General features: G+C 37.1%; 1 protein-coding gene across 2 annotated transcripts in view; it reads left to right on the top strand.

Annotated features, from left to right (window-relative positions):
• The first annotated feature begins 806 nt into the window (after positions 1-806).
• Positions 807-11,474, top strand: part of LOC150077304 (nucleosome assembly protein 1-like 4) — a 432,049-nt gene continuing 421,381 nt past the window's right edge. For both annotated transcript variants that reach the window (XM_090386809.1, XM_090386808.1), the window contains exon 1: positions 807-995. The gene's annotated coding sequence lies outside the window, so the exon portion shown is untranslated. The remainder of the gene's footprint in view (positions 996-11,474) is intronic.

Raw genomic sequence — 11,474 nt, 5'->3', positions numbered from 1 at the left:
TCGGGTTGCAGTGCGGTCAGACAACGAGCTTTGTCTGAGAAATATATATATATATATATATATATATATATATATATATATACGTAAAAACGGGAATTTTTTTATTTATATTTATAAAATATCTTTTTTATGTATTGACATATGATAATACGAACTGGAATCGTGTCCCGATCCATTCCGACGACGCAAGGATGGGTATATTTCACAACGTGGCTAATTTATTCGATTTCAGGCGAATGTAGCACTGTTTTCTCTCCCGGTAAACCGGTTCTTTCTTCCAGTAAACAGCAAATCGATCAACCAACACATACAATTTTACAGACATTATACATGGCGGAATATGGCAAAAGTTGTGGTTGCGTTAAAAGCCTACAACAACCAATCTGTCTATTCCGAGTGCTTCGTATATTATACGTCCCAGAATTTTTTTGCCCATACTGTATTTTTGGATATGCTTTGTGTGTGTGTGTGTGTGGTACTGTAGGATGTTTCCCGGAAAGTCGGGTTTGTGGTCCAGTAAATACGCAAATCGACCAAAAATTACAAGCTATTACATGCACACAATATACTGACGCCTCATAGCCTTAGCTATTTTGGCGCTTAACACATGCCAACTAGCAGTGCACTAGGAATTCTAAAGATTCCGTGTTGTTGCTATGACCACACTAATACAATCAAACGGAAAGCTCAGCTGTGATCTGCTTCAATTTCTTCAAATTGTAAAGTAACCTCGTACCAGTTTGCCAATGCAGTGTTTACCATAATGCGGCGTGAGAGCTCTATCGCCATTTGAGTTGCGAAGTAACGTTATATTTTTTGGTAGCTTTCTGTCTTAATTGGGTTTGATCTCTGTAGGTGTAACACCGTAATATTTTATTATTGAATATTACAGAAGAATTAAATTTTTAGCGAATGCTTCTCCAAATACTTTCTGTCATAATTGCCTAGTAATCTCTCCATTGTACAGAAATGTCAAACGTGAGGTAGTTATATAGGTATGTCAACATTCATATGTTTTATGGAGATTGATTTACGTTGTTATTTTTAACTACTTAGTTTCAGATATGTTGAGTGACCGATTCATTCATAAGTTAATAAGCCAACTAACGTTTCATTCTCTATTATAGGAAGTAATTTTTTAAAAATTGTTTTGAGTGGTTCTCATTTTCCATATTTTAACATTGAAAATATACGTCCGTGATCACGACTATTCATCTCCAAGTATTTTATTTTAACAGGAATAAATCATATCGTTGTATTTTGAATACATCCTTCGATTACATTATTACCATAATGCTACTGCCACTGCAGTTTATCAGCACATGGCAGATAATTATTTTGGTTCAGTTTTATTCATTTATTTAAATGCAACAAAAGTGGGGGGGGGGGTGGCGGCAAAAAACTCTCACTCAAGAAAGAAGTCACTCAAGAAGCTTTCTTGAGTGACAGTGGTTCTGAGAGCTGGCCCATCCCATCTTCTAGTTGCCTGCCTTTAACACTGCTCCCAGCAAATTTAATATTAGTATTTGGCGCCACTTTTGCCTGTAAAAGTCGAGAGCTTTACCTTGTTCAGACACTGTATGGTCAAGGCCTGCATTGAGTTTCAGTCACCAGCCGAAGTTGAAAAATACTTCAACTTTGAGACGTCCTTGTTATCAGAAAGGAACATGTTTTTGCAGTGCAGTTAAGTTGGTTTCTGTAAGCAAGCTGCCTCTTGGAAGAATACATACCATTTACCGACGTAATACACTAAGACCCTCTTCAGGGTCTTAGCTGTCTCTGTGCAAACTGAATGATCTAAGCCAACTCAGGACTAGAATCCACAGCATTTTGCCACCAGTGCCATCCCATTGTTTCTCTACCACTTATAGTATACCATGTTACTTGCCTTCATTGCAGATATTGTTTATGGCAATTACTAAAAACAGACTTTATTTGTTGTGCTTATATCAAGATGTGAACCAACGGTATTCTCATTGCTGACAATAATAATTATGAAAACATTTTCTAATGATGACAGTTATGTGAAACCATATACAAGATATTTCACTTTGAGCAATATCTTAATATGTATACTTGATATACCTGATGAGTTATTCCCTAATGAATATAATGGTTTTTGAGTGAAAAAATAAATAGATTGTGGGTCAGAATGATCCCACATGACTATAGGTTAATTTCTTATCTACATTATTTCTCTCAAATTTTTTTTTATAATACGATTTTTGCTTAGTGCTGTTCAATAAATGATTATGCTGTGTAGTAAAAATGTTGATTTTGTATTTATTTAATAATGTGTAGTAAAAATGTTGATTTTGTATTTATTTAATAATGTGTAGTAAAAATGTTGATTTTGTATTTATTTAATAATGTGTAGTAAAAATGTTGATTTTGTATATATTCAATAATGTACACTGACCACTTTTGACACTTGTTTTGTTTTGCAGTTATGATATTTGGATGGAATCATCTATATTGACTTTCCTAATTCCTATATATGATGCACCTAAGTTATAATATTTTTGTTTGGTTACAGAGTGTTATGGCTACTTTTTTTGGACTGCCTTCCTTCAGGCTAGAAGAGCACATCAGGAGTAAACTGCTAAAAGATTGAATACTGATAAAGAATTCATGAAAGGGAAAACACAATGTTGATATCTCATATTCATTGAGATGCTTTAAAATCAGCATCCTTGACCAACCCACTTAAAAGTCCATTGATGACTTAACTAAGATGATCAGTTGTTTCTCCCATATTCATTGTGGTTCAGCATTTTCATAGCAGAAATCTCATATTCCTTGGTGGGCCACTATATGTTGGTTTACTAAGAATTAACTTTTAAAATTTAAATCTTGAAGCCAATTTATTCCATGTTACTTCATTAATATCATTATTATATTTACTTGTTATTATTTATGACATTAAAATGAATTACTTGAAATATTTTCAGTAATTAATTTTTTGGTAACCTGACATGTGGTGCACCCTTTATATTGTGTGCACATCTTTTTTACTCACTGCTAGAAGCTTTTGATAATAGCCATTGAAACTTTTTATTAAGTTATTTCTTCCATGATAGCCATCATGGAAGAATATTATGAGGTACTGAAGTATCAAGGTATAAGTTAAAGTTGAACTTATGGATTCTTTGATTTGTCCCGTTAAATAGTTATTTTTTAAAAATACTACATCAGATTTATTAATAGTGGTTTATTAATAATTCTGAAGAAGTGAATATTGATCTTTGTTACAAATAAAAATAAGCTAAAGAAAATTTCAGATTGAAATTTTCTTTAGCTTGTTTTGATTAACTCTCCTTGGGTTAATCAAAAAAAAAAAAAAAAAATCTTTAAAAGGTGTATATTTGAACATCTTTCTCTTTTGTGGTCATTCTTTCTCAAGTGAACACATGGGTTGTGTTAGGGTGGCTAAGAGGAAGAGCAGGTGCATGTATACTTGCGTGTACACCAATGCTAGGAGTTTAGTAAATAAATTTGATGAATTTGAGGTATTGCTCAAAACATCAAAGGCAGATATTGTTGGGATTTCAGAGACGTGGTGTCACACAGATATAAGGAATGCAGAACTGGAATTTGGGGAGTACAATGTCTACAGAAAGGATAGGAAGGGAGGAGGGGTTATGCTATTAGTTAAGAAACACATAAAATCCAAGGAAGTGAAGCCAGTCGACATCGCTGGACAGTGCAGTGTCGAGTCAGTTTTGTGTGACATAAGCATTGGGAGATCAATATAGAGTAGGAGTGTGCTATAGGCCTAATGACTCTGATGAGTATAATAAGAAACTGTGCAGAGAAATAGTGGGCCAGTACATCAGAGAGTCTTATAATGGGGGATTTTAATTTCCCAGATATTAACTGGAATTTGTGGGTTGGTCACTCACACACTAGCAAGGCTTTTGTGGATTTATTGGATGATTGTTTTCTACATCAGCATGTTCGGGAGGCAACTAGAGGGAGTAATACTCTTGATTTGATTATCATTAGTGATTCTTCATGCATTATGAATCTGCAGATAAAGGAACCACTAGGTGGCAGTGATCACAGTGTGCAGAAGTGGGACTTACTCAAAGAGGTAACTACCATCAGGGGTAAATGGAAGGGTTATTGCTTTCGTAAAGGCTTTACTACGATGGTCTGAGACAGTATTTAAATACTATACAGCGGAACCAACTGAAGATGTTACCAACAGCAAATTCAAAATGGGAAGCATTCAAAGAACTTATCTTGGAAGCTACTAGGCTTTACATACCAACTAAGAAATATTGTTCAAGGTTTAGGCCTAAATGGATGTCAGATAAACTAATGAGACATATGACAGAGAAGAAAAATGCATGGGATACATATAAATTAACACATGACACAGAAGCCTATGATAGATACAAGTTGATCTGTAACCAAGTTACAAAGGAAGTTAGGCAGGCAAAGGCAGATTACGAGAAATCTTTGGCAAGGAATGCAAAGAAAAACAGCAAAGAGTTCTTTACTTGTAAACTCTAGAAGGAAGGGGATGAATCAGATTGGTCCACTTGATATCGATGGGTCAACTGTTGATGATCCTGCTCAGGTACCTAACAAACTAAATGAATATTTTGCATCGACATTCACACATGAGGAGTTATTCAGCGAGGGGAATGCCAGAGGCGTATTCAACTATGGCAGTAAGCTAGAGAATCTTGTAATAACTGAGAGTAAAGTGGAGGAGAAATTGTTGAAGATAAACACAAGAAAGGCACCTGGGGTGGATGGGATCTATCCAGTTATATTAAAAGAGGCAGCAAAGGAAGTAAGCAAACCCTTAGCCATAATTATGAGAGCTTCCTTGGACTCAGGGGAGGTAACCAAAGACTGGAGATGTGCAAATGTGACCCCAATTCACAAAGGAGGATCAAAGGCCGACACAAGTAATTATAGACCTGTGAGTTTAACTTCTGTTCCAGGAAAATTAATGGAGGCACTGGTTAAAGAAGCACTGCAGGATCATCTAGACAAGACTTCAGCTATAGCTTGGACACAGCATGGTTTTGTTAACACTCCGTCGGGCGCAACTGATCTATTAGGCACACCTCGAATTCTTTAGTTTGCCACGCCCCCTCAATATGTCATGTCCGCTTCTCCAGCCTGGTAGCTTTCTCACTTCGAGTGTTGCTCACAGTGGCAAGGTCAGTTAGTGATTCTCTTTCTTCGTTTACGGCAGACAAGTGAAAAGATCTAATAGGCTCATTGCGCCTGATTACGTTGCAGTTTGACAAGTAAGTTTTCTCATTCATTTGGAATACTGTATCACATATTTACATCAGTAATTTCATTTTATGAAATATCTCATGATTATCGATACATAGGAGTGTGTTTTTTGGCTGTGTTCTCTCAAGCACATTGCGCCCGATCATGTGATTTGTTGCGAAATGTTTCAATATTTTTGCCAGAAATTATTTACAGACATACACACAATAAACATTCATGATTTTTTGTTTGTTCCAGACATAAAAATGTCGAAGAAAATGTACAATCCAAATAAACCCGAAGACCTTGCAGAAATTTACCGTTTATTGGAGGCGTCTGATGAAGACTATGACGAATTTAGGGATGAAAATTTTGAAAACGAAAGCGACATTGATTCAGAAGATAATGTTGAGGAGCGTGAAGAGGGATCGGAAACTGAACAAGAGGGTAGCAGTGAAGATGAAGACGAAATTGAAGAAAATCGCGACTTTTATATGGGAAAAGATAAAGTCACAAAGTGGTATAAGACTCATCGACAAAGCAAAGTTCGTAGGAGACCTCAAAACATCAAGACTCGCTTACCTGGGGTTATTGGAGCAGCAAAAACTCCTGTGGAATGTTGGAACTGCTTATTTACAGAGGACATTCTAAATGATATCGTAAAGTATACTAATCAGTACATAGATAATATCAAAGAAGCATTTTCCAGAGAACGGGATGCAAAACATACAGATTTAGTTGACGTACGAGCATTTATTGGTTTACTCTACTTGGCTGGTGTTTATAAAGCGAATAGACTATCCCTCGAGGAATTATGGGGAACAGATGGCGACGGCATTGCCAAGTTCAGTCTTGTCATGAGTATCAAGAGATTCAAATGTCTCATACGGTGTCTTCGATTTGATGATCGAGAAACAAGATCCGCTAGAAAGGAACTGGATCGGCTCGCACCAATACGTGATATATTCACAAAATTTGTGACTAATTGTAAAGTTAGCTACTGTATTGGTGAAAACGTCACGATAGATGAAATGCTCCCAGCATTTCGTGGCAATTGTCCTTTCCGGCAATACATCCCTTCAAAGCCAAGTAAATATGGGATTAAAATTTTCTCCCTAGTAGATGCGAAAATGTTCTATTTGCTCAACATGGAAATATACGCGGGAAAGCAGAACGAAGGACCCTTTTGTGTAAGCAACAAGGCACCAGATGTTGTGAAAAGGTTGGCGGAACCTTTGTTTGGCTCGGGAAGAAACATAACGGCCGACAACTGGTTCACACAAGTGAGTCTTCTAAATGAATTGAAACTAAAGAAACTCTCCTACGTTGGAACCATCAGGAAAAACAGGAAAGAGCTACCAAATGATTTCATAGCCACCAAAGCCAGAACACAACACTCTAGTATTTTTGGTTTCAGTAGTGATGGTGATACATTGGTATCCTATGTCCCAAGAAAGAACAAAAATGTCCTCCTTGTATCATCATTGCATGAAGACGACTCAATTGATGTTTCTACTGGCGAAAAACAAAAACCAGAAGTAATCACTTTCTATAATTCAACTAAGTTGGGAGTAGATATTGTAGACAAAATGTGCGGTGCATATAATGTGTCTCGAAACACAAAACGGTGGCCCATGGTAATTTTTTTCACAATGCTAAATATTGCTTCAATCAATTCCCAGATCATATATGTCGGCAATGGTTTTGCAGATCTGAGAAGGAGACTGTTCAAAAAACAACTCTCTAACGAACTTGTGCTTGGTCAACTTGCTCGACGAAGTCTCAAGTCAATTGGGATGCCATCAAACCTTCAACAAAAATTGAAGAGATTCGCTCCGACTCAAGAACAACTGAATGAAACAGAACAACAATTACCTCTGAAAAGACGCAGATGTGAAACTTGCACCTCAGAAACTAATCACAGGAGATTAAGTCAATATGAATGCAAAAAGTGCCATACTGCTACCTGCCTCTCACATGCTGTTTTCATGTGTCCTCAATGCTATAAGAGAGAGGTAGAAGGACATATCGATGATGAATCAGAGTAATGACCAATTTTCCAGTTCCTTATATTCTTGTTCTAATTCAATGCAATTTTCATTATTATAGCTCATGGAAAAATGTATATTCATTTTCTCAAATAAACTTATGTTATTTTCGAAAATCATGACAAACTGTTTTATTTCTCTTCTTTGGTGTTTGTAGTTGACAATTTTTTCGTAAGAAAATGTGAACATGCGTAGAAAAGATCAGTAGATCAAAGTGTGCTTCCCAGGCTCAATGCGCCCGATCGTGTTCTACAACATATTGCGCCCGATGGAGTGTTAAGGGGAAGTCTTGCCCGACCAATTTGATTGGATACTATGATGCAGCCACAAAAGAACTGGATGCAGCGAATAACTTTGATATTATATACTTGGATCTTAGAAAGGCTTTTGATACTGTTGCACATGGAAGACTGCTGCACAAATTGGAGCAGTGTGGCATTGGAGGCAAATTGCTGCTATGGATAAAGGGGTGGTTGAGGGGGAGAAGACAGAGAGTGGTAATCAATGGACACTGCTCATCGTGGACTAATGTTATTAGTGGAGTCCCTCAGGGGTTCAGTGTTGGGTCCATTACTATTTTCTGTATTTATAAATGATATTGACGATGGTATATCAAGCTTAATGTCCAAGTTTGCAGATGATACAAAGGTTGGCAGGGTTGTCAAGGACACTACTGACGCTATGCTGCTGCAACAGGATCTGGAAAGGTTGAGCAGATGGGCTGAGAGGTGACAAATGAAGCTTAACATTGACAAATGTAAAGTACAGCAGGCCCCCGTTATAACGCGGTTCGCTTTACGCTGATTCGCTATAACGCTGTTCTTATATTATAACCCGTATCTGACTATAACGCTGTCAAAACTCACTGTAACGCTATTTTACTAGCATACAGATTTAATTTTTGGCAAATCCGTCTTCAGTCTGTTTTAAGCCTCTTTTTTTTTTTTTTTGGCAAAAGGAGAAAATAGCCACCATGAAATTAACTACAGTAATTATTTTTATAATTTCTATTCTATGTACAAAATTGAAACTTTCGATATGCTCTATTTTCTTGGTGTGGATAGTTTCAAGGGAGAAATTCTTTTTTAGTACACAAGCTGAAAAAATTTACCATCCAGTGTCATATGCTGTTACGAAGTCTGTATTTTCTGTTCTGACCTGTAATAGAAAGATACTAAAAATAGATTTACTCCCTATCTCTTCTTTTGTTTTACTGTGGGAACTATAACTTGCGAAATGTTTTTCACACAATCAATCCCATGAGTGCTAAATGCGGTGCTGTTTCTTGTACAGTATTCTCTTGTCTTCTGAACTCCTCTGACCTTTTGGTCACCCGAAGTACATAAAATTTATTTGTTTTACTGTTTTGGAAATTCCATAAACATTCTCCATGACTCACACCATAATTGATTACAGTACTTTTCGTGCAATAAACAACCATTTGATTTTACTGCACGGTAAAATCAAATGGTCGAACTTTTCAGATAAATAAAACATTTGTCACCGTCTTCAGCTCACTTGCCAGAGGAATTCTACATATCATTCAGTGCATACAGTGTTAGACATACAGACAGTTTACTGTACTCGAACATTGTATCGCAATCAGCGCAACGCAGTTACATTTGCAGAGAGTTATGGCGGATAAGAATGAAAAAGCAACAATGTCTGGACGCAGTGCAAAGATTGGAAAGGTAAGAAAAACATTGAGTTTGAAAATTAAATTAGACGTTTTGAAGAGAATTGATTCCGGTCAAAGACAAGTGGATGTGTGCAATAATTTAGGACTGGCAGGTTCAACTGTAAGAACAATCATAAAAAATAAAGAATCAATTTTAGCAGCTGGAAAAACAGCTGTTCCCCTGCAGGCAACTAAATTGGCAACTAAATTGACTAAATTATTCTCCATTTCAATCATAATAGCCGGCTAGGCCGGCTATTATGATTGAAATGGAGAAACTTCTACATAATTTTATTGAAGACAACATTCAACGTAGAATTCCGTTAAGCTCAATTATTATTAAAGAAAAAGCGAAGAGCCTATATGAAGATTTGAAGGAAGCTCACCCCGAAAAAAATGTGGAACCATTTAACGCTAGTAAGGGCTGGTTTGATAGATTTAGAAAGCGCTATAACCTGCACAACGTTGCAATGCAGGGAGAAGCTGCAAGTGCAGATCAACAAGGAGCCGAAAGTTTCAAAAAAGAATTTGTTAAAATTATTGAAGAGGGATGTTATACTGCTCAACAAGTTTTTAACATAGATGAAACAGGTCTTTTTTGGAAACGAATGCCTAAAAGAAGTTTCATATCGAAAGAAGAAAAAAACATGCCAGGCTTCAAAGCTTCGAAGGATCGGTTAACTTTGTTGTTGGGTGGTAACGCTGCTGGGGATTTTAAATTAAAACCCCTTTTAGTTTACCATTCCAAAAATCCAAGGGCTCTTAAAGGTTTAGCTAAATCAAACCTACCTGTAATCTGGAAGGCTAATAAAAAAGCTTGGGTAACCAGGCCGCTTTTCATTGATTGGTATGCTGAGTTCTTCTGTCCTGCAGTGGAAAAATATTGTGCAAAAAATAACATTGGTTATAAAGCAATTCTAATCATGGAAAATGCGCCAGGACATCCAAGCAAAGAGAGCTTAGAAGACTTGAACAATCACATAAAAGTTTTTTACATGCCTCCAAACACTACGTCTCTGGTCCAACCAATGGACCAAGGAGTAATTGCCACATTTAAAGCGTACTACATAAGGAACACCTTTTCCCAAGCTATTAAAGCCATCAACACTGAAAATGTACCGAGCTTAAAGGAGTTTTGGAAATCCTATAACATTAAAACCGCCATCTACAACATTTCAAGTGCCTGGGACGAAGTGACTCAGAAAACCATGAATGGAGTGTGGAGGAAAGTTTGGAAAAATTGCATAAAGCATTCCCAAGGAACCTGATGATTCCGTTGAAAATGTTAAAACGCAAATTGTTGAGCTCGGAAAAGAAGCAGGATTACACGAAATTAACGAAGACATCGTACAAGAGATGATCGACAACGACAGGGATGGCCTCTCTAATGAAGAACTAATGGGGATGATAAAAGAACAACAGCTTGCTATTGAGGGAGATGATGACCAAGATACTGTAGATGAAGAACCGATGAAGTCATTGACTGCAAAAGGACTTTGTGAAGCTTTTGAACACTTCGAAAAAATGTGTGATTATTTCCAGGAGAACGACCCTGACATGGAACGAAGTGCCAAGGTAATAAGAAATTTGAAGAAAGAAATGAATCCCTACATGATGTTGTACAATGAGAGGAAGAGGGCCAAAGCACAACCCAAAATCGACACATTTTTCAGTCCAAAAATACGAAAACTCGAGAGCACAGGGCCATCAAATTAATAAATTCATGATTTTCGTAAGTTAATAACCTCATAATTATATGTGTATATAATGTAGAATATTTTATATGTACAAAGTTTTGAATATTAAATATTTTAATCGACATTGGTGCATATTTTCACTACCATTTATTATTGATTAGAAAATATCCTATGGAATAGACCGCAGCTCACAAATACATATGTTACCTTATGGGAATACGGCGCTCGCTTAGCACGGATTCACTTAGCGCTCTGTTTTTCAGGAACGAACTATCAGCGTTAAGCGGGGGTCACCTGTACTACATATGGGAAACAGCAACCCCAGAGCAATGTATCAACTGTGTGGTACTACACTGACAGTGGTAGAGAATGAAAAGGATCTGGGGGTAATTGTGCAGGCAGATATGAAATTCTCTGACAGTGCAGACAGGCTGCAAGAGTAGCTCATGGTGTCTTGTCAGTGATATGCAGGAATTTTTCTAGCAGGGATAAGGAGGTGATTATTCCCTTGTATAAGGCAATGGTCAGGCCACACCTTGAGTACTGTATACAGGTCTGGAGGCCTCATTTCAAGAAGGATGTAGAGCTGTTGAAACGAGTACAGAGAAGGGCAACAAGATTAGTGAATGGAACAAAGGGGTACTCTTACGAAGAAAGGCTTAAGTTTTGCAAATTACAGTGTCTGGAGACTACGCACCAGCGAGGTGATCTGATAGAAGTGTATAAAGCCTTGAATGGTTTGAGCATGCTCAATGCTGATTGGATTCTTCCTCTTGCTCCGAATAATCACCTGAGAGGGCATAAATTCAA

Source organism: Mastigoproctus giganteus, chromosome 12, assembly GCF_048544385.1.
Source record: "Mastigoproctus giganteus isolate SK-2022 chromosome 12, ASM4854438v1, whole genome shotgun sequence".
Classification (NCBI taxonomy): Eukaryota; Metazoa; Arthropoda; class Arachnida; order Uropygi; family Thelyphonidae; genus Mastigoproctus; species Mastigoproctus giganteus.
This window is presented reverse-complemented; position numbering and strand designations above follow the sequence as displayed.